At 43.0% G+C, this 25,123-nt stretch overlaps 1 protein-coding gene across 2 annotated transcripts in view; it reads right to left on the reverse strand.

Annotated features, from left to right (window-relative positions):
* B3GALT5 (beta-1,3-galactosyltransferase 5) overlaps positions 1-24,324 on the reverse strand; it is a 52,654-nt gene extending 28,330 nt beyond the window's left edge. Inside the window, exons 1-2 of one of the 2 annotated variants that reach the window (XM_061167562.1) lie at positions 24,176-24,237; positions 18,203-18,347 (exon numbers count right to left, since the gene is read on the reverse strand). The gene's annotated coding sequence lies outside the window, so the exon portion shown is untranslated. Of the gene's footprint in view, positions 1-18,202; positions 18,348-24,175 lie in introns of both variants that reach the window. The other variant, XM_061167561.1, reaches the window with a different exon arrangement.
* Between the last annotated feature and the right edge of the window lie 799 nt (positions 24,325-25,123).

A 25,123-nucleotide genomic window follows, 5' to 3' on the forward strand; every position in this document is an offset into this window, starting at 1 on the left:
ATGGGGTCGCAAAGAGTCAGACATGACTGAGCAACTTCACTAATTATTACCAAGGGGCCCAGGTATAAATACAGCTAGTCCTGTGATGGATGGAGCCACCTGTCTACATCTGCCTCCCCAAATACAGCAATCATGCAACCATTCCCCTGTTTACAGACTTAAAGGACTCAGTCTTTTAATAGAAGAATTCAATAGCCAGTTCCCATTGGGAATTTTGGGGTTAGGAAAAAAAATTAGCAAGGGAATGATGGGATATTCTGTCCACCTGCTACACTCCCTGGAACCCCAAAGAACAGCACAATTGGAAGGGAATGGTGGGAGATGCACAAATATTTGTTGAATAAATCATCTGGGGGAAGTCTATGATCATAAAACAAAGGACACTTTTTTCCCTGCATCATTCCCTATCACTCTCCTCATTCCTTCCCCTCAAGGTGGACTCCCATTCACAGCTCACCCTATTCTCATAATGTTTAAACATCTCTAAGTAGAAAGTGGGGCTTCCCAGGTGGTTTGAGGGGAAAAGAACTCACCTACCAATGCAGGAGACACAAGAGACGTGGGTTCAGTCCCCGGGTCAGGAAGATCTCCTGGAGACAGGAATGGCTACCCACTTCACTATTCATGCATGGAGAAATCTATGGACAGAGGAGCCTGGAGGGTTACAGTCCATGGGGTCTCAAAGAGTCAGACACAACCGAGCACACACACACAGTAGAAAATGTTCCTGTTCTGGGATCCAGGTTTCTGGCTGGGGACGGGGAAGGATATTGTGAATTTCTTCCTCATCAGTTCCAATGACAATACATATTGATAACAAGGAACACAAATGGTATTGTTTCTTTCTCTTAAGATAACAGCCACTACCTACATGAATTTCTGCTTTAAGTATGGTTGCAAAACAAAACTTCATTCCTCCCCCCAAAAAATGATTAAGGGACCTTATCTAAGTAACCTGACATCTTCTAGTGAGCCTCTTATTTTCAAGCTTCTGGAATAAATAGTCTCCACTCACCACTGTGGACAGTCTTATCCACCAATGAATTAATCTTCAGCACACTGTAATCTGCTTCTGCTCCTGTTGCTTATCTAAAAGCATTCTAGCAAAAGTCACCATTAACCTGCTTTGGGTTCGCAAACAGTTAACAGAGGAATACTGACAGGCTATTCCTCTGACCCACTCTGCCAAGAATGCTGCCATTACCAACATGTTCCTTGAATGGAATTAAGGTCACAGTTCAGTTCAGTTCAGTTGCTCAGTCTTGTCCGACTCTTTGCAACCCCATGAACCGCAGCACACCAGGCCTCCCTGTCCATCACCAACTCCCAGAGTCCACCCAAACTCATGTCCATTGAGTCGGTGATGCCATCCAACCATCTCATCCTCTGTCGGCCCCTTCTCCTCCTGCCCTCAATGTTTCCCAGCATCAGAGTCTTTTCCAATGAGTCAACTATTCACATGAGGTGGCCAAAGTATTGGAGTTTCAGCTTCAACATCAATCCTTCCAATGAATACCCAGGACTAATCTCCTTTAGGATGGACTGGTTGGATCTCCTTGTAGTCCAAGGGACTCTCAAGAGTCTTCTCCAACACCATGATTCAAAAGCATCAATTCTTTGGCACTCAGCTTTCTTTATAGTCCAACTCTCACATCCATACATGACTACTGGAAAAACAATAGCCTTGACGAGACGGACCTTTGTTGACAAAGTAACGTCTCTGTTTTTTAATATGCTGTCTAGGTTGGTCATCACTTTCCTTCCAAGGAGTAAGTGTCTCTTAATTTCATGGCTGCTATCACCATCTGCAGTGATTTTGGAGCCCGCCCCCCCCCCCCAAAAAATAAAGTCTCTCATTGTTTCCATTGTTTCCCCATCTATTTGCCATGAAGTGATGGGACCAGATGCCACGATCTTAGTTTTCTGAATGTTGAGCTTTAAGACAACTTTTTCACTCTCCTCTTTCACTTTCATCAAGAGGCTCTTTAGTTCTTATTTACTTTCTGCCATAAGGATGGTGTAATCTGCATATCTGTGGTTATTGATATTTCTCCCGGCAATCTTGATTCCAGCTTGTGTTTCATCCAGCCCAGCATTTCTCATGGTGTACTCTGCATAAGTTAAATAAACACAGTGACAATATACAGCCTTGATGTACTCCTTTCCCGATTTGGAACCAGTCTGTTGTTCCATGTCCAGTTCTAACTGTTGCTTCCTGACCTGCATACAGGTTTCTCAAGAGGCAGGTCAGGTGGTCTGGTATTCCCATCTCTTTCAGAATTTTCTACAGTTTATTGTGATCCACACAGTCGAAGGTTTTGGCATAGTCAATGAAGCAGATATAGATGCTTTCCTAGAACTCTCTTGTTTTTTCGATGATCCAGCAGATGTTGGCAATATGATCTCTGGTCCCTCTGCCTCTTCTAAATTCAGCTTGAACATCTGGAAGTACACAGTTCACGTATTGCTGCCTGGCTTGGAGAATTTTGAGCATTACTTTACTAGCGTGTGAGATGAGTGCAATTGTGCAGTAGTTTGAGCATTCTTTGGGATTGCCTTTCTTTGGGACTGGAGTGATAACTGACCTTATCCAGTCCTGTGGCCACTGCTGAGTTTTCCAAATTTGCTGGCATATTGAGTGCAGCACTTTCACAGCATCATATTTTAAGATTTGAAATAGCTCAACTGGAATTCCATCACCTCCACTAGCTTTGTTTGTAGTGATGCTTCCTAAGGCCCACTTGACCTCACATTCCAGGATGTCTGGGTCTAGGTCACACCATCGTGATTTTCTGGGTCGTGAAGGTCTTTTTTGTACAGTTCTTCTGTCTATTCTTGCCACCTCTTCTTAATATCTTCTGCTTCTATCAGGTCCATACCATTTCTGTCCTTTATGAGCCACAGATGACGGAAGAATTGAGAAATACTGAAAAAGGTAGAGAGCTGCCAGAACAGAAGAAAATCAACATGGAAGATAAGAGGTGCCAGGATCAAAGAAAGGGGCAGGGAGGGTTGCAGACACAATGGAGGATTTAGAGACCCAGAACCACAGCTACTGAGCCATCATGCTACAACTACTGAGGTTCAGGCACCTAGAGCCTGAGCTCTGCAACAAAAGAAACCATGCAACTAAAGAAAGCCTGCATTCAGCAACAAAGACCCAACGCAGACAAAAATAAATAAATAAAAGGTTTCAGTAAAGCTTCTAAATGCCTTTTGGCTATCAAACTGCTGATATTTTCATATATATCAGATGAGACTATAAAAGATATAGTGTCAAGACTGAGTCACCGGAATTTCCCTGGTGGTCAAGTGGCTAAGACTCTGCTCCCAGTGCAAGGGGCCTGGCTTCAATCCCTGGTCAGGGAATTAGATCTCACATGCTGCATCTGAGAGTTGCTCATCTGTTTCTTCTCTCAGCACTCTGAGTTTTCATTCTGACTCTCCTTTGTTAGGTCCTGTCCTCATCTTGCCCTTAAAATTGAGGTGTGCTCTTGACCCTCTCTTCTTACTTAACACAATCTCACTTATCCACTTCACTGGTTATACACAAAATCAACCCTCAATCCATATTGTCCTTTCACACTTTTCGATACATGCTCACTCAGTCACTAAGCTGTGTCAGACTCTTTTGCAACCCCATGGACTATAGCCCATCAGGCTCCTCTGTCCATGGGATATCCCAGGCAAGAATATTGGAGTGGATTGCCACTTCCTTCCCCAGAGGGCCTTCCCGACCCAGGGATCAAACCCAAGTCTCTCGCATTTTCCACATTGGCAGGCAGATTCTTTACCACTGTGACATCCGGGAAGCCTGTTCCATACTCCAAATCAAAAAGTCTATGAACATCCATAGACGTATCAAATCCCACTCCTTTTTCCAGGCTTAAGGGTCTTTGAATCTGCCCACAAGAAGCAAACTCAAAACCATTTTCACTGCTTTATCTCACCAACACTAGACTTAATCGCCTCCACTCCAGCCTCTATGTTGCATGACTCTGAAGTTTTCAAAACCACAAGTCCAACAGCATCATTCCAGCACCTAAAACTTTCCAGTGTCAATGGAATAGCACTCACCCTTTTAAAAAGAATGCAATATTGCCATTTGCAGCAACAAGGATGGACCCAGAGACTGCCATAATGAGTGAGGCAAGTCAGACAGAGAAGAACAAATGTCATATGATATCACTTACATGCAGAATCTAAAAAAAAAATAATAATACACATGAACTTATTTACAAAACAGAAACAGACTCACAGACTTAGAAAACAAACTTATGGCTACCAAACTAAACATTCACTGCGTGTATAAACAAATATTACTATTAATGGTTTGAATTGTCTTTCCCCTAATCCATATGAAATTCTAACCCTCAGGACCCCAGAAAGTGGCTTGATGTGGAAATAGGGTCCCTGCAGATGTAACTACTTAAGATGAGCTCATACTGGAGCAGGGTGGTCCCTGGTCCAATATGACTGGGGTCCTTAGTGAACAGAAAGGTGGACAAAGATGAGCACACACACACAGAGAACATCGAGTGACAGTGAAGATAGAGATCAGGGCGACGCTTCCATAAGCCAAGGAACATCAAAAGCTGTCATCAAAGCACCTGGAGCCCGTTATACAGGGTGAAGCAAGTCAGAAAGCAAGAAACAAGTACTGCGTATTCACACATATACATGAAATCTAGAGAAATGGTACTGATGGTATTTGCAGGGCAGGAATAGAGACACAGACATAGAGAAAGGGCTTGTTCACAGGTGGAGAAAAGGGCAAGTGAGATGAACTGAGACAGCAGTACTGACATGTATACACTACCAGTGACACACATGACTGCCACAGACAGACACACACTGCCACTGACACACACACACACCCACAGACAGACATACACTGCCATTGACACACATACACTACCACAGACACACACACACCCACAGACAGACATACACTGCCATTGACACACATACACTACCACAGACACACACACACCCACAGACAGGCATACACTGCCATTGACACACATACATGACCACTGACACACACACACCCACAGACAGACATACACTACCATTGACACACACACACACCCACTGACACACACATACTACCACAGATATACATACACTAACATTGACACACATACACTACCATTGACACACATACACTACCACAGACACACACACACCCACAGACAGACATACACTGCCATTGACACACATACACTACCACTGACACACACACACCCACAGACAGACATACACTACCATTGACACACATACACTACCACTGACACACACACACATCCACAGACACACACACACTACCATTGACACACACATACTACCACGGATACACATACACTACCACTGACACACATACACTACCATTGACACATATACACTACCACAGACACACACACACCCACAGACATACACTACCATTGACACACACACCCACAGACACACATACACTACCACTGACACACACACACATCCACAGACACACACATACTACCACGGATACACATACACTAACACTGACATACTTACACTACCATGTGTAAAATTTGATACCTGACTCCTCTGCCTTTTCTACAAGAACCAGAGATCAAATTGCCAGCATCCGTTGGATCATAGAAAAAGCAAGGGAATTCCAAAACAACATCTACTTCTGCTTCATTGACTATGCTAAAGCCTTTGATTATGTGGACCACAACCAACTGTGGAAAATTCTTCAAGAGATGGGAGTACCAGACCACCTTACCTGCCTCCAGAGAAATTTGCATGCAGGCCAAGAAGCAACAGTTAGAACCGGACATAGAACAACGGACTAGTTCAAAATTGGGAAAGGAGTGCATCAAGGATGTATATTGTCACCTTGCTTGTTTAACTTCTATGCAGAGTGAAAATGAAAGTGTTAGTCACACTGTCATTTCTGACTCTTTGCAACCCATGAACTGTAGCCTGCCAGGCTCCTCTGTCCATGGGATTCTCCAACCAAGAATACTATACCACAGTGGGTTGCCATTCCCTTCTCCAGGGGATCTTCCCAACTCAAGGATTGAACTCGGATCTCCTGCATTGTAGGTGGATTCTTTACCATCTGAACCTCATATGAAATGCCAGGCTGGATGAATCACAAGCTGAAACCAAGATTTCTAAGAGAAATATCAACAACCTCAGATATGTAGATGATACCACCCTGATGGCAGAAATTGAAGAAGAACTAGAGAGCCTCTTTCTTGATGAGGGTGAAAGAGGAGAGTGAAAAACCTGGCTTAAAACTCAACGTTCAAAAAACAAAGATCATGGCATCCGGTCCCATCACTTCATGGTAAACAGATGGAGAAAAAGTGGAAACAGAGACAGATTTTATTTTCTTGGGCTCCAAATCACTGCAGACAGAGACTGCAGACACAAAATTAAAAGACACTTCTTGGAAGAAAACCTATGACAAATCTAAACAGCATGTTAAAAAGCAGAGACATCACTTTGCCAACAAAGGTCCATATAAGTCAAAGCTATGGTTTTTCCAATAGTCACATATGGATATGAGAGTTGGACCCTATATAAAGAAGACTGAGCACCAAAGAATGGATGCTTTCAAATTGTGGTGCTGGAGAAGACTCTTGAGAGTACCTTGGATGGCAAGGAGATCAAGCCAGTATATCCTAAAGGAAATCAACCCTGAATATTCATTGGAAGGACTGATGCTGAAGTTGAAGCTCCAATACTTTGGCCACCTAATACGAAGAGCCGACTCATTGGAAAAGACACTGATGCTGGGAAAGACTGAGGACAGAAAGAGAAAGAGGTGACAGAGGATGAGACGGTTGGATGTCATCACTGACTCAGTGGACATGAGTTTGAGCAAACTCTAGGAAATAATGAAAGACAGGGAAGCCTGGCGTGCTGCAGTTCATGGGGTCGCAAAGAGACACACCACTTAGCAACTGAACGCTATGTAAAACAGACGGCTAGTGGGAAGCTGCTATATAAGACAGGGAGCCCAGCTCTGTGCTCTGTGATGACCTAGAAGGGTGTGATGGGGAATGGTGGGAGGGAAGCTCAAGAGGAAGAGGACCTATGTATACTCATAGCTGATTTACTTTGTTCTACAGCAGAAACCACCACAACATTGTAAATCAATTCTCCTCCAATCAAAAAAAATTTTTAAGGAAAAATGAAAGGAGAGGCCTGGAGCAGGTTTCCCCCTCACAGGTCTCAAAACCAGTCCTGCAGACACCTTGACCTCAGACTTCCAGCCTCCAAAGCTGTGAGACAAGCAATTTCTATTCTTTAAGACCCTCACTTCTGGTCCCTTGATATGTCAGCCCTAGAACACTTCAGCATTTACTAAGTGAATAAATGAATAAAATTACTCAAAGCAGTAATTGCCTGAATATCAGCAATGCACCTGTGCAAGCTTTGCTAAGCTGCAAACACAATAGCAGGGTACTGAGCAGAATTCCACCCATAAGCCATACTGCATTTAGATCTGTCAGGGTAGACTTCCTCCTCTCTCTATGAATATTTTGAAAGGAAAACAGTTTTTTCCATAATTTTTACCCACTAGGTTTTTTATTTCTGTTTAAAGAAAGCTCGAAAGGCAGGAACTGTAATTGAAGAGCAGACAGATGGTTACAACATTCAAGAGTCGAAAACAGATGGGAGTACTTCCATTCAGCTGTGTCCCCTCCTTTCTTAGTTTTTCCTGCCACATCTTACCTCTCCAGAACTGCCCCCCTTTCCTGAGAAATGGAGTATTTCCTGCTGTATCAATAAACAAGATTGTCACAGCCATCAGCAACTCTGGCCCTCCAAATGTGAATTTCTGAGCCGCGAGGGCACCCAGGAAGAACCATACCTATGATCTGGCAGCCCACCCACTCCCTAAGGCAGTATTGAGGAGCTATGGGGGGAGGGACACTCACACACACACACACACACACACACACACAAAACAGGATACAGTCCCTTAAACAGCAAGGAGATTAAACCAGTCCATCCTAGAGGAAATCATCCCTGAATATTCATTGGAAGGACTGATGCTGAAGCTGAAAGTCCAATACTTTGGCCACCTGATACGAAGAGCCGACTCATTGGAAAAGAGACTGACGCTGGGAAAGGTTGAGGGCAGGAGGAGTAGGGGGTGATGGTTGGATGGCATCACTGACTCAATGGACATGTGTTTGAGCACACTCCGGGAGATAGAAAAGGAAGCCTGGCATGCTGCAATCCATGGGGCTGCAGTCAGACTGACTGAGTTACAGAACAACAACTGGCCGCAGACAGCTAAGATGCATATGAAAGGAAATGATTTCAGTGAGCCCAGACTCTTGCATCTTCCCGTACAGAGAAAAGTGCTAAATTCCTTGAGATATCTGCTTTTCCTTAACTAACGATAATCTTTCGATGTTCAGACTACCTGCCCTTTGCTGCAAAACTTCTATATAACCTGGCTCCCCTCTTCACTTCCTTGGAACAGTGCTCTCAGAATCACTTGAAATGTTGTCTCCCAGGCTTGAAGTCCTAAAAACTCCCACCAAATAAAATGTAACTCTCACTTTCTAAGTTGTGACTATTTTTTTTAAGTTGACATTCCTCTGCCACCTCTAGGTCATCATAGCTTGTCAGTAAATCTACATAAACCACCTTTCCTGAAATGAAAAAGAAAATACTAACATGCAAACATCATCTCCTGGATCAAATGCCAGTCATTTCCTTGTGTCTTTCACGGTTTCTCCCTTGGAAACCCAGCGCAGACACCGTGAATCAGTGGAAGAAGGAGAAATATGTGAGAGAGACATTTCACTGACCTAACTTACCGATTCCCAAGTAGTCCTGAATGACTCACTGCCTTGGGACATCGGGGAATGTGGCTAAGATTGCCCCGAAGGAATGAATAGAACCGAGTCCCACATGCTCAGGAAATTTCCCCTCAGACACTTGGGTTTCTAATGGATTCTGCTTCCAGCTCACTCACATTCACTTTGATCCAAATCTGGCTGAAAGTACACAGCTTCATTAAATATAACATTGGCAGGAAGACCATAGATTTTAATGTGAAATGATTCAAAGTGAAAACATGACACTTTGGAAAAGCTCATTAAAATTGTTAAACGCTGATCGGTTTGTCAGCCAGTCCTACTGTTCAACTTAACAACAGCGCTTCATTTTTTCACTCTGTGCTGGTTGTTACAGAACAGGCTGGAACCATTTTCCTATAAAAACCAAAGCTAGAAATGTGCCCTAAGAATTCTATTGAGAATATATATTTTATTTTAATAATAAAAGAAACAAAGCACAACAGTTGGAGATACAAGAACTCAAAATTTATATTAAAGTAAGTGAATTATAGGAGAAGGCAATGGCACCCCACTCCAGCACTCTTGCCTGGAAAATCCCATGGACGGAGGAGCCTGGTAGGCTGCAGTCCATGGGGTCACTAAGAGTTGAACGCGACTGAGTGACTGACTTCACTTTCACTTTTCACTTGCAGGCATTAGAGAAGGAAATGGCAACCCACTCCAGTGTTCTTGCCTGGAGAATCCCAGGGACGGGGGAGCCTGGTGGGCTGCCGTTTATGGGGTCGCACAGAGTCGGACACGACCGAAGTGACTTAGCAGCAGCAGCAGCAGCAGCAAGTGAATTATAAGCACTGTTTTCAAATCCTGCTCATTTTCATTTCAAACCAGCATTTCCATAATTATAACTACGCATATTTCTAAATAGCAATATAACTGTATGCAGACTTAAGAGGAAAACAATGGACCATCATTGCAGCAATAAACTAAAACCAAGAAGTAACATTAAGTTTAACAAGAAGAGAATTGCTACCCACTTCAGTATTCTTGCCTGGAAAATTGCATGGACAGGAGCCTGGCAGACTACAGTCCATGGGGTCACAAAGAGTCAGATATGACTGAGCGACCAACATTTTTTAACAAGATCATCAAATCCCAGTCACTTAGAAATAAAGAAAATTAACTATGAGGTGAAAAGGAGATATTAAAGATGTAATGACAGATTACTTATAAAACAAAAAAGAACACTAGATAAGATCCTTTAGAACGTGTTCTAAGTTGCTTTCAGAGGCAAATGTTATTAGCCTTAAGTATTTCCATTATTAAAGAAAAGAAGGAAAGAAAAGGACTCAGCTCATAAAAGAATTTAGACAACAAATGAAAATCACAGAAAAGAGTGAGAATAAAACTAAAAGCAGGATTGAATTCATTCAAACATTAAAATGAGATATTATTGATAAATCACACACATCATCTCTTTGAAAGGAACTAAGCTCTAGCGTATCTAAGAAATATAGGAAGGGGGGCAGAGAAGAATAAAATGAGAAATGGAAAATGGGAAATGATACATATAAAAGACAATCAAGATGTTAAGAGTTCTGTGTTTGGAACCCAAGGAACTGGGTCAAATCTTAAGTCAGTTACTTGCTAGTTATGAGACTCTAGGCATATCTACTTTCTTAAGCCTATTTTCTCTATAAATGAGAAATGGAAAATTTCTAAAAAGAGAAGATAATACTACATCCCTCCTAAAGTTTTTGCAAAAGTCAATAAAGTACCTCACAGTATAGGAACTAGTAAGCACCAGGCTCTATTCTAGACCATTCCTAAGACTTCCATGACATTAATTTGCTTGATTTGTAAAGCCCCACCATCCCTTCTGACATTCGCTCAGAATATAATCACTTAACATGGTCCTGTTTGGTGCATGGTGCAGGGTGACGCTTGTGATTTCATCTTCAAAATAACGCCATTCAGGGACTGTCCTGGCAGTCCAGTAGTTAAGACTTTATCTTCCAATGCAGAGGGTGCAGATTTGATCTCCGGTCAGGTAGCTAAGATTCCACATGTCTCATGGCCACAAAAATAAAAAAAAAATAATAAAAAAGCAATATTGTAACAAATTCAACAAAGGCTTTATAAAGAAAGGCCTACATCAAAAACATCTCAAAAATTAAAAAAATGCAATTTATGGAAATAAGTGAAAGATCAAATTTGTTCAGGCTTTAAGTGGAACTGACATGGCTATGTATGAGATGGTGAGGGGGCAGCTGACATGGAGTGTTTTGACAAGGATCAAAATGTCCTCCCCAAAATACATCTATACAGCAGTTTCATGCTACAAGAAGTCTCCTTTTAAAAGGTAGAGAGGTGACCTGGTGAGAATCTGCCTGCATAAAGGTGGACATTGAAATGACAAGAGCAAGACAATGTCTAGGAAAAGAACAATGAGAAGCAAAGAACAGAATTTAGTAAACAAGAGTCAGGAGGGGAACAAACAGAGATGAAAAGGGATTAACTGGACACACAAGGGGAAAATCAATTACATTCACCCCTCCATGTCTACGGGAGGCTGGGTCTAGCACCCCTGAGGACACCAAAATTCAAGGAAGCTCAAGTCTCTTATAAAATGGCAAAGTATTTACACATAATCTATGTACATCCTCCTGTATACTTTAAATCATCTAGAGATGATACATCTCTAATACAATCCAAATGCTACATCAACACTGGCAGGTATAAGGCAACCTCAAGATTTGCTTTTAGATACTTTTCATATTTTCTCTTCCTGAATATTTTCTATCCACAGTTGGTTAAATTCAAGGATACAGAGCCCCTGATAAAGAGGACCAACTGAAATGTCCCAGTAGTGGCTAAAAATTAACACTTCCTGTGTGTGAACTACTGTGTCAAAGCAGGTTTCATGTGATACTCATTCTGTGCTCATCACACATCTCCAAGGTGGATGTTAATGATCTCCTTCACTGAAGAGAATTCCACAGAATGAAGTCACCAGCCTGGGTCCGAGAGCGAGTTCATGATCAAAGCTGGCACCTGCACCCAGGCAAAGGCCCATAGTTCTAAACCCCACTGCTCACTCCCTTCACAGAGAAGTGTCCCAGGGACCAAAGGAGCCTCAAGAAGGAAGAAATCATCATTAGTGTCAATCCTACAAAAAAAAAAAAAAAATGTGGAGTCAGAAGCTCCTGGACGTCCCATATGCAAATTCAGTAGAGGAATTGTGGCTAAAATCAGAAAGCATATGACAATCCTTAGGAAGAAAAAGAAAGCAACATGAGACAGCTGGCTTAAGTAAAACTCTCCATCCAAGGAACCAACGGTTAAAAAGACAAGAGTCCAAACAAGGAATGTGGGAAGGGAAGAGAAGGAATGGATCTGTTGGGTCAACTCTGAGAACAGGACAAACTAGGACAGCAATAAATAATAAGTGAAGGGGAACTATGATGGAGAGAGAAAAGCAGAAAATAAAGTGCCAGTCAATATCTTTCCCCAAAGTAAAGTTCATGACAGTAAAAATATCTTCAGTTCAGTTCATTTCACTCAGTCGTGTCCGACTCTTTGCGACCCCATGAATCGCAGCACACCAGGCCTCCCTGTCCATCACAAAATCCCAGAGTTTACTCAAACTCATGTCCACCGAGTCGGTGATGACATCCAGCCATCTCATCCTCTGTTGTCCTCTTCTCCTCCTGCCCCCAATCCCTCCCAGCATCAGGGTCTTTTCCAATGAGTCAACTCTTCACATGAGGTGGCCAAAGTATTGAAGTTTCAGCTTCAGCATCAGTCCTTCCAATGAACACTGAGGACTTATCTCCTTCAGGATGGACTGGTTGGAGCTCCTTGAAGTCCAAGGGACTCTCAAAGAGTCTTCTCCAACACCACAGTTCAAAAGCATCAATTTTTTGGCACTCAGCTTTCTTCACAGTCCAACTCTCACATCCATACATGACCACTGGAAAAACCATAGCCTTGACCAGACGGACCTTTGTTGCCAAAGTAATGTCTCTGCTTTTCAATATGCTATCTAGGTTGGTCATAACTTTCCTTCCAAGGAGTAAGCGTCTTTTAATTTCATGGCTGCAGTCACCATCCGCAGTGATTTTGGAGTCCAAAAAAATAAAGTCTGACACTGTTTCCACTGTCTCCCCATCTATTTCCCATGAGGTGATGGGACCAGATGCCATGATCTTAGTTTTCTGAATGTTGAGCTTTAAGCCAACTTTTTCACTCTCCTCTTTCACTTCATCAAGAGGCTTTTTAGTTCCTCTTCACTCTTCCTCTTTCATTTAAAAAGTATGCCTTAGTTATGTCGAGAATTTGTCAATACTGAATAACCCAGTTTCATATTTTTTCAAATCAGGTACATTGAAAGTTTAAATCATTTTATTTTTGTCAAGGTTTTTTTTTTCTTTTTTTCTGTTTATTTATATTAGTTGGAGGCTAATTGCTTTACAATATTGTAGCAGTTTTTGCCATACATTGACATGAATCAGCCATGGATTTACATGTGTTCCCCATCCTGATCCCCCCTCCCTCCTCCTTCTTGAATGTTGAGTTTTAAGCCAGCTTTTTCACTCTCCTCTTTCACCTTTATCAATATGGGAAACAAAAATGGCACAGAAATGGACCAAATATGTGATTAAATTTAATTAATTTATATCCATGTAAAGAACTAATTTTTCATGTCTGAAAAGTTATAACCAAACTCTAGAAACAGTTGAAAAATAAAGGAGAGCAGTTGTTTGATAATTAAAGTGTGCTAAGGTCCTCGTCATGATAGAGAAATTGATAAAAAATGCTGAAAAACTTTAAATTATATATGGTTAAAATGCTTCACTGAAAAGACCCTGATGCTGGGAAACATTGAGGGCAGGAGGAGAAGGGGGTGACAAAAAATGAGATAGTTGGATGGCATCACCTACTTGATGGATGTGAGTGTGAGCAAATTCCAGGAGATAGTGAAGGACAGGAAAACCTGGGGTGCTACAGTCCATGGAATCACAAAGAGTCAGACACGACTGAGCGACTAAACAACAAAAATGGACCCAACTGTTTCCTCCCACAAACAGCTCTAACCCCAGTTTGACTGGGGCTTTTAGAAGGTCATTAAGAATAAATGAGGTCATAGGGTGGGATTCTAATTCAACAGGATAATCTTTTGAGAAGAGGAAGGGCAAGATCTCACTCTCTTGTGAGGACACAGCCACAAGTCTGCCATCTGAAAGCTAGGAAGAGGGTTCTCATGAGAACCCAACTCTGCTGACACCATGATATCCCACTTCCAGCCTCCAGAACTGTGAGAAAATACATTTCTGTTGTTTAAGGCACCCAGTCTATGGCATTTTTGCTATGGCAGCCTGAGCAGATCAAAATAACCAATAAAAGAGAAGAGACAGCCTGGAAATCTACATGCATACACAGAGAAATGGTATCATAAATCACCAAGGAAAGGACTTGACTACTGAATGAATGATCTGGGGCTAGTGATAATTCAAATGGAAAACTTAAATTTGAAACCCTAGCTCACAACATACTGTCAACTACAAATTGCCACTCGCCAAGGGCATTTGCCATCTGCCTCTGAAGAGATTGAATCCACGCTGCTGCAGCTGTTGGCCTTCAATAGGTCCTGAAGGGAGTTCAGGGTGGAGAACGAGGCACTTTGTGCTCCAGGAAAACTGGTGGAACAGATTTTTAGATAGATATTTTCAGGACCTGATTTCATGGCCCCAATCCCTGTACCTCCTCATATCTAGAAAAGCACTAAATCCCTTCATGGTGACATCAGCTACTCAAGACTAACAGAAAACCTTTTGTAAGATAAGTGCTTTAATGCATCGAATTTCCCCTTCACCAAAATCACGTATACTGACCTTCCACCACTACCTTTTTGGAGCAGTTTCTCAGCTCTCTGAGGGGCTGTCTCCCAGGCTGCAGTCCTCATTTCTGCCCCCAAATAAAACTTAACCCCCAACTCTTACGTAGTGTATCTTTTTTAAGTCGACAACAGCAAAAGTTAATTCAAGAAGAATTAAAAATCTGAATATGAAAAGCAAGAAGTAAAGATGATTAGAAGAAAATATACAAGGCTATTGGTAAAAAGTGGGGAAAATTTTAAGACAGAACAAAAAAAAAGCACAAACCATAAATGAAAATTAGCAAATTAAAAATGAAAAAATATAAGCCATAGGCTAGTAGTAGATATTTACAATGTATATTACTGACATGAAGGATCTAGAATGTGTGAAAAAGACTTCTTTAGATCAAAAAGATACTCCCACATGAAAAATGAGCAAAAGACATAAACAGACCATCCATAGACGAGTCATTACATATATATGTATACATACACATTTTTATTATTACATATATATATATACACACACACATATATATATGAAAAGATGCTCTACTAGAATCAGGCAAATGCACATTAAAACAGAGATGTTATTTAGATAGCCAGTGGGAATTTGCTGCATGCTCAGGGAACTCAAACCCAGGCTCTGTCACAACCTACAGGGGTAGGAAGTGGGAGGGAAGTTCAAGAGGGAGGGGACATATGTATACCTATGGCTGATTCAAGTGGACAGATGGCAGAAACCAACACAATACTGTAAAGCAAGTATCCTTCAATTAAAACTAATGTTTTTAAATCAGCATAAAAAAAACTATACTATTTCACACCCATCAAATTAACAAAAATTTTAAAGTCCATGATTCAGCAATTCCACTCCTGGGCATATATCTAGACTAAACTATAATTCAAAGATACATGCATCTCATATGTTCATAAAAGTCCAATAATTCTAAGCAATGAGGAGGCTACAGAGAAACAGAAACTGTACACTGAGTCGGTGGGGGCATAAATTAGTACAACCACCTTAGAAAGATGGAGTTAACATGCCTTTTTATCCATTTGCTATCCATTGCTAGAAATGTACTCTAAAGGGAACACACCTGTGTGCAAAAGGAGACACAAACATACAAGAATGCTGTTGTTATATTGTGAATTTCCAAGAACTTTCCAAGAAACTTTGAATAAAATGACAGGAAAAACAGATACTAAATCCACCAATCATAACATCATGATTAGTCACAACTCCAGCTACACCATTAAAAAATAACTAAGCTCGTAGAATCCGGTCCCATCACTTCATGGCAGATATAAAGGGAAAAAGTAAAAGCAGTGACAGATTTTCTTTTCTTGGGCTCCAAAATCACTGCAGATGGTGACTGTAACCAGGAAATTAGACGATGCCTGCTTCTTGGAAAGAAAGGCATGACAAACCGAGACAGCATATTAAAAAGCAAAGACATCACTTGCTGACAAAGGTTCATATAGTCAAAGCTATTGTTTTTCCAGTAGTCATGTATGGATGTGAGAGTTGGACCATAAAGAAGGCTGAGTGCCAAGGAACTGATGCTTTTGAATTATGGTACTGGAGAAGACTCTTGAGAGTCCCTTGGACTGCAAGATCAAACTGGTCAATCCTAAAGAATCAACACTGAATATTCATTGGAGGGACTGATGCTAAAGCTGAAGCTCCAACACTTTGGTCGCCTAATGTGAAGAGTCAACTCACTAGAAAAAACTCCTAAGTTGGGAAAGACTGAAGGTCAAAGGAGAAGAGAATGACAGAGGATGAGATGGTTAGTAACATCACCAACTCAATGGACATGAACTTGAGCAAACCCTGGGAGGCAGTGAAGGACAGGGAAGCCTGGCGTGATTCAGTCCATGGGGTCGCAAAGAGTCGGACACGACTTATGCCTCAACAACAACAACCAGCTAGACCTTCTCCTCCTTCATCTCCTCAGGCAACAGAAAAGCAGATAAAGCATGATGTCCAGGATGCAAACTGAAGCTCAGACAAGAAAACACTTCTCACACAAGGACAGAAGCCATCAAGGACAAGTGACAAGGACAGCTGAACCTGCCCTTCTTAAATATACTTGACATAAAAAGAAATGGCAGAACAAATACACACCACTATGACAAAAGTAAAGAAGGAAAACCAAGTGCAGAAGCCAGCCTGGAAGGAAATATCCTCCCAGAAATGGGTGAGAAGTTCTCACACAGGTCCTGGTGATAGCCAACACAAGAGAAGTGCCTCTGGGTGGCTATTTCTCCACCTTTGGTTCCATCTCTAGATCAAGCATTTTTTGCCTTAAGCCTGATTTGGAATATTTCATTAGAAACTGGAATGATTAGTACTTTTCAACTCTTTTAAAGCTGTCTGTGGAACATCCCTGGTCCAGTGGTTAAGGCTCTGCACTCTCAATGCAGGGGGCATGGGTTCAATCCCTGGTCAAGGAACTAAGACCCTGTATGACTCAAGGTGTGGCCAAAACATTTTAAAAAATTAAGCTATCTCTGTCCTACCACTCACTTCAAGCTTTAAAAGTGTTGACCACACTCTAAGCTACAAAAAGAAAAAAGTTCTTCCAATAAATGATCCGCTATGAAAAATTAAGAACATAAAATCAGCAAAACAAGAAAGAAAACATGAGAGGACAAGGCAGAGAAAGGAGATTACAAAGGGAAACTACAGAATTCAGGAAACATCCTGAGAGCAAAACACCTCTACAAAACTCATAAATAAATTAGAAGTGGTGAGAAATAGCATAGACAGAGTTGAAAACTTAAATAGTAATGCCCAGGAATGGCTTGAAATAATTACAGAGAGTCAGAAGTTAAATTAAAGGGTTTAGAGACAAAAACTGAGACATCAAATTAAATACTACAGCCCTGACATTAGTTATTTTATTCCAGAAATTTCTACCACTGCTCAAAATAGTTTGGGCACCTTTGGGGGACAATTGCTTTTAAAACCAAGGTGGTTTTTTTTTTTTTAATTTAATAAAAGAAAACTAGCTTTGTTACTTTATTTTCATTTCTCATTCTTGACCCTCAACAATTGTATACAACATGGTTAAAGGCTTGGCCCATAAAAGGCAAATAACAGTAATAGCTGTAACTTCTATAACACGTATTACATAATGGCACTATTGTAAAACTTTACACCTATGAAACCATTTAATCTCATAACCATCCCCCAAGGAAATAAATACCATTATTATCTCCCATCTCAATAGAGTAAAGTGCAAGCGTTAGTTGCTCAGACGTGTCCGATTCTTTGTGACTCCATGGACTGTAGCTCGCCAGGCTACTCTGTCCAGGGTATTCTCCAGGCAAGAATACTGGAGCGGGTAGCCACTCCCTTCTCCAGGGGATCTTCCCAACCCAGGGATGGAACCCAGGTCTCCTGCATTGCAGGCAGAATCTTTACCATCTGAGCCAGCAGGGAAGCCACTGAGGAAAGTGAGCAGAAAGAAATGAAGTAACTTGCCCAAGATCACTAAACAAGTACCTGATGCAGCTGGGATGTGAACTCAGGCACCTGGGTCCAGCATTCAAAATCTTTCTCCCTCCACGAATGTGTGAATAAATGGCCGGCTGCTTCCTTTACCTGGCTTTGTCCCACTCCACTTCTTACTCTCTTTCTTCTACTGAGGCTATGGGAAACCATTCAAAATCAGCTATAAAAATTCTGGTTGATGTCTTCTTTCAAGTGCATCTCATTCCACAATACCCATATCTCCTAATCTGGTTTTCTTTTTTTTTTTTTTTTTTTCATTTATTTTTATTAGTTGGAGGCTAATTACTTTACAATATTGTAGTGGTTTTTGTCATACATTGACATGAATCAGTCATGGATTTACATGTATTCCCCATCCCGATCCCCCTCCCACCTCCCTCTTTACCTGATCCCTCTGGGTCTTCCCAGTGCACCAGGCCAGAGCACTTGTCTCATGCATCCAACCTGGGCTGGTGATCTGTTTCACCCAAGGAAGGTCACACTTGTTGTCAAAATGTCTAGAAGCCACTTTACCCATCCCTTCCCCTTGCCTCTTCAGACACAGGTTCAGTTCCTTAATAAGTGAGGTCTTGTCAAAACCCACAAGGGGCCAGTCACAGAAGCAAGCTCAGGCCAAGAGCAAAGGAGAAGAGTCTAGGAAGGCTGAAAGAAGCCCCTACCCATTCAGGGGGTTTTCCTGGAGGTGGGGAGCAGTCACAGAGGAGGCCAACAGAGCACCAAGGAGGTAACACACCAGGCATCACCCAAAAGCACCAGTCGGGGGTGGGGTGGCAGTAGACCAAAACAAGGATTCTACACAACAAAGTCAGTGCGCTCCTGACTGGTACTGACAGTTATATTCAGAGGGGTGGGAATGAGGTAGTTCAAAGTCTCCAGGTTCATCTTAGGCAGCCTCCCAGGCATCTGGGGAGAGAGGCTGACCAGGGTCAAGCCGAGTTTCAAGGCCATTGGAACCTAGATCCGCGACAAGGATCTACCTTCTGGCAGAGAACCAAGTGAAAATTTGATCGGAAGCCGGGTCAAAATAGACAAGCATCCTGAGAAACAAAGGACTCTCCTGGGACACCAGCACCTGGCTTGAAGTCCAAGTCCAAGTCCATGCCCAGGTAGGCAGCAGCGGAGCCCCTGACTCCCTTCCAGAATTGGTCTGAACTGACCTGAGTCTGCACTTGTCCACTGCCTGCAGATGAGCAAGCAGGACTGAGGAAGGAGGGTTGCACACTGGTCCGTTCATGAAAGGATGAACCTGTCACCCCCACAAGGAAGCCTGGGACAGGCATGTAGCCTCTCAGAAAATCAGACATAAATTGTGATCCTTGTTTATTCAAAAGAAGAGAGTGAAAAAGTTGGCTTAAAGCTCAACATTCAGAAAACTAAGATCATGGCATCTGGTCCCATCACTTCATGGGAAATAGATGGGGAAACAGTGGAAACAGTAGCTGACTTTATTTGTCTGGGCTCCAAAATCATTGCAGATGGTGATTGCAGCCATGAAATTAAAAGACGCTGACTCCTTGGAAGGAAAGTTATGGCCAACTTAGACAGCATATTAAAAAGCAGAGACATTACTTTACCAACAAAGGTCCATCTAGTTAAGGCTATGGTTTTTCCAGTAGTCATGTGAGAGTTGGACTATAAAGAAAGCTGAGCACAGAAGAATTGACGCTTTTGAACTTTGTGTTGGAGAAGACTCTTGAGAGTCCCTTGGACTGCAAGGAGCTCCAACCAGTCCATCCTAAAGGAGATCAGTCCTGGGTGTTCATTGGAAGGACTGATGTTGAAGCTGAAACTCCAATACTTTGGCCACCTGATGCGAAGAGCTGACTCATTGGAAAAGACCGTGATGCTGGGAAAGATTGAGGGCAGGAGGAGAAGTGGACAACAGAGGATGAGATGGTTGGATGGCATCACCGACCCAATGGACATGGGTTTGGGTGGACTCTGGGAGTTGGTGATAGACAGGGAGGCCTAGCATACTGCAGTTCATGGGGTCGCAAAGAGTCGGACATGACTGAGTGACTGAACTGAACTGTTTATTCAAAACATCTACTGAGGAATCCTACAGAAGAAAGGGTGCCCGTGTGTGGAAGACTCTTTCCAAAGACAGCATTGTCCTTGTCAATTTTTTAAGGTAACAATTTAGTGAAATATCTTTATACTCGAGTTGCATTTGTAGGAGTTCTTTGTCAATGGACCTCATATTGAAATCCTCTTTGCACATATCAGAGCTTAATTTTACCTAACAAAGGAACAACTTAAGATGAACTGACTTGAGAAGAGAGAAAAAATGAAAAGACATAGAAAAGAGATCTTAATAGATTATGCACCCATTCCTTAAAAGGAAGATTTGGGAGAGAGATTTATTTTTCCCTTGTATTGATAACATTCTCAGGACGTATTTCTCTTATAACCTTGTAACTTTTGAGCATCTTCACTCATTCTGCCTAACACCCCTCTACCCCAATAGTAGGAATTCCTAATAATGTACTTTCACAACCTCGAGAAATTCCACCGAAATAGCACCTGCAAAAATGGTGTATATTAAGAAACTGTGTTAATGATTATCTTTCATGCTTTTCTTAGAATAATTGCCTTGTTACAAACCCCAAGGCCAGACCCAGAAGGGATCATGACTGGGATCATGAAAGCATGGACCTTGGAACACCGGGTCCGCAACAGGCATGAACACTGCCTACGCACTTGCTGACTGTTCCTGAGACTAGCCCGGAAGGGAATGGCCTCGGGTAAAAACAAGGAGATCTGGACCATGTCAGCATACCGTCTTGAGAAAGATAAGATCAAAGAAAGTCTTGTAGCCTGCAATTAGGGATAAAAGCTGGACTCAGAGTGGCCTCTGCGCCTCAGTCCAATAGAGGCTGCAGGTCCCCTGACCCACTGCACCAGATTTCATGTTCTGTCTTCATTCTTATCGCTCGCTCCCGGAACATTAGGGCAACGCCCCCCAACCCCACCTCCACCCCCTACTCTCGCAGCCTCTGATCACTGCCATCTGTTCTCTATATCTCTGGTTTTTCAGTTTGGGGGAGGTTTTTGTTTGTTTGTTTTGGATTCCACACATAAGTAAGATCATACAGTGTTTGTCTTTGTCTGACTTATTTCACTTAAAGGAAAATACAAAATGCTCTCCTTGGAAACAATTTGCCTCTTACATGTAGCTGTTTAAGAAGAAACACCAGGGCTTCCCTGGTGGCTGGGTGGTCACCTGTCAATACAGGAGACACAGGTTTGATCCCTGGTCAGGGAAGATCCCACATGCCCCAAGTAAGCCTGTACGGCAGTATGCCATAACGACTGAGCTTGTGCTCTAGGGCCTGGGAGCTACAACTACTGAAGGCTGTGTGCCTAGAGTCCGTGCTCCGAAACAAGAGAAGCCACAGCAACGAGAAGCCTGCACACCACAGAGAAGAGGAGTCCCTGCCACAACTAGAGAAAGCCCACCCGCAGAAACAAAGACCTAGCAGAGCCAAAAATAAATAGATAATTCGCTAAAATACAAAAATAAAAACCCATCCGTTTATAAAAAAAAAAAAAAGAGGAGGAAACGCCATAAAAGATGGCCATCTACCATACTCTGTAACTTAATTGAAATATTCTGTTACATGTAAGGATGGTCAGAACCAGCATGCATTTAACGATAAATGTGACTCTAAGAATTTCCTGTCTATAAGACACTCTACACAGTAGCCGTGCCCCACCACCAGTGCTCACTAGAATATGACACTTTCCCCAGATCCCTATCTTCATTAAATTCTACTCCTCCAACTCAAGATGCAGGGCCAGAAACAGTAAATGAGGGAGACAAGGTGATGGGAGGTACTACTAATTATTCACAAAAGGCAAATACATAACAAAGATATTTTTTTAAGTTTGTCACGCTAATATAAAGAGAAAGCGAAAAATAACTTCACACTATCTGATTACTGGTGATTTGGAAAGGGTTTTGGAAGCTTTATTTATCCCCAACATGTCAGATACCAAAACAAACAAAGAAAGTGAAACTGAAATAGGATTCTTTAAAAAGTTAGGCGCAATGTTTACCATGCATAACACACACACACACACACACACACACACACACACACACATGACTAGCAGAGATATTACTAAAATGTTGATTATAAAATTGTAAGGCATTTACACACACACACACACACACACACACACACATGACTAGCAGAGATATTACTAAAATGTTGATTATAAAATTGTAAGGCATTTAGGAATGAGCTAAAGAGACTCAAAATCAAAACCCTACAGGCACTCAGTGAAAAGACTTTTCACTCTTTTCACCACATCGCCTGCCTGTCAGCACCCCCACAATGCCCACACTCTGCAGGAGCTGTCTGGGCCCAGTGCTAAGGAATTGATTTTTTTTTTTTTTTCTTAGATTGGCTTATTCATTTTAACTGTGAGACTTTCTATCCAGTGTTAATTCCCTAGTCTTCTGCTTGCACTGTGTCCAGTCAGTAACCCAACTTCCTGGGCATGTAATGAGTAGAGATAACACTTCAGAAATCAATACATTGTTATCAATAGCATGCATGCACGCTCAGTCGCTCAGTCGAATCCGACTCTTTGCGACCCCATGCACTGTAACCCACCAGGCTCCTCTGTCCATGGGACTCTGCAGGCAAGAATACTGGAGTGGGTTGCCATTTCCTCCTCCAGTTATCAATAACAAGAAATAAACAAAGCATCCAATTTAAACATGGGCAAAAGGCAAGGAATCTTTCTTCCCAAGAAGACATACTTATGGCCAACAGGTACGTGAAAATGTGCTCAAAAACTGTAATCATCAGGGGAATGCAAATCAAAACCACAGTGAGACATCACCTCACACCTGTTAGGATGCTTATTATCAAAAGAACAAGAGAGAACAACGTCCCCCAGCATGTGGAGAAAAAAGTAACAGAACACGTGTACTGTTCATGGAAATGCAAACTGGTGCAGCCACTGTGGAAAACAGTATGGAGGTTCCTTAAAAAATCAGAACTACCATAGGATCCAGCAATTCCGTCTCTGAGTATAAAACCTAAAGGAAACGAAAACATCATCTCAAAGAGCTAACTGTACTCCCATGCTCACTGCTGCATTATTCACAAGAGCCAAGGTACAGACACAGTCTTAGTGTGGCCAGGCAAACAGATAAAGGAAATGCTATATGTATGTATATATATGGATATAGATAAAGATATACAGACATTCCATGCGTTCAGCCTTAAAAGGAGAGGGAAAAATTCTGCCCTCTGTAACACCATGGATGACCCAAGAGGGCATTATGCTAAGTGAAGTAAGCCACAGAAAGACAAGCGTTGCCAATATTACCTGGTATCACTTATATGTGGAATCTTAATTTTTAAAAAAACAAAGTGGAAATCAGAGAAACAGTAGAATGGTTGCCTGGAGCTAGAGTGGTGAAAGAACTAGTGCTTCTGACAACCTAATGTTTATAGCAAGGTGACTATAGCGACCCCATGGACTGTAGCACCCCAGGTTCCTCTGTCGTGGAATTCTCCTGGCAAGAATACTGGAGTAGGTTGCCATTTCCTTCTCCAGGGGATCTTCCGGACCCAGGGATCGAACCTGAGTCTCCTACATTGCAGGCAGACTACCGTCTGGGCCACCGGGATCGACAGTTGATAACACTATGTTGTATAACAGAAATCTGCTAAAAGGTTAGAACTTCTCAACAACAAAACAACAACAACAACAAAAAAGGTAAAATTTTTAAATGAGTGCACGGTTACAGACCAAGTTTGGTCAAATCTGGTCTTGTAACCATTTCCTTAATTCACAAAGCAGAAAGAGAGAAGTCAAGCCCGCAGTAGGCTAGGCGATCCTCAGAAGTGCACCGGGCCCGCGCCCCCGCCTCCGGGTCCCGCGGGGCCTCACCTCTCGCGCCCCCGCACCGCCCGCGCCACGCGCCGCGCCGCCGGGCCTCACCGTGCGCCCCGCACCGCCTGCGCGGAGCCGTGCCGCTGCCCGAGCTCAGAGCCGCATTGCGCCGTCCCTGGAGAAGCCGGGTCCTGACGGAGCGCGGCGGTCCCCCGCGCTGGCCTTTAGGAGGTGGGAGGAGCGGCGCGCGGTGCGCACAGGAAATCTGATAGGTGAGGAGCCGGCGGGCGGGCGGGGTCTCGGGGCGCTGCTGCCGGGGATGGCTGGGCCCCCCGAGTCCCAGCAGCGCCCCACGCGGGGCTCCGGGAGGTAACTGGACCCCAACGCCCAGCGCCAAGGGAGGCGGCAGGCACCATCTGCGCTGTTCCGCTTTGGTGGCCCCCCAGCGGAAGAGCATCTTTCGCGCAGCACCGGACATTCTCGGCGGCGGAGTTTGCTCAAATTCCCCTTGTTGTTGTTGTTTAGTCGCTCAGTCGTGTCCAACTCCTTGGGACCCCAGGGACTGTAGCCCGCCAGGCTCTTCTGTCCATGGGATTTCCCAGGCAAGAATACACACACACACACACACACACACACACACACACCCCTTACACACACACACACACACACACACACACCCCTTGGGGGGCGGGGGGTGCTTTGAGTGTCTCTCCCTGCCCACCATGGTAACGGTCCCGAAGTTAACTTCGAAAAAACCAAAATGCCCTCTGTGCTGGAAGGCCCCGCGGCCCCGCACTTCCTCAAACCCCAGATGCCTCGAGAAGGAGCGCCTCCGCTCTTTCAGAAAAGAGATGCCATTTTCAGATCCGTTTGGTGATGGGCAGATTCGAGGTCAGATAACAGAAGGGCAAATTACGGGGACTGTTTAATCCTTAGGACCACCGAGTGAAGTAGGCCCTGTTCCCACTTAACAGATGAGGAAACTGAGGCGCGGGGGAGTTAGGGAGCGTGAACACGGTCAGATGGATGAGAAGGTGCCTGGGAGACCCCAGCTCT

Source organism: Dama dama, chromosome 19 (genome assembly GCF_033118175.1).
Source record: "Dama dama isolate Ldn47 chromosome 19, ASM3311817v1, whole genome shotgun sequence".
NCBI classification, from domain to species: Eukaryota; Metazoa; Chordata; class Mammalia; order Artiodactyla; family Cervidae; genus Dama; species Dama dama.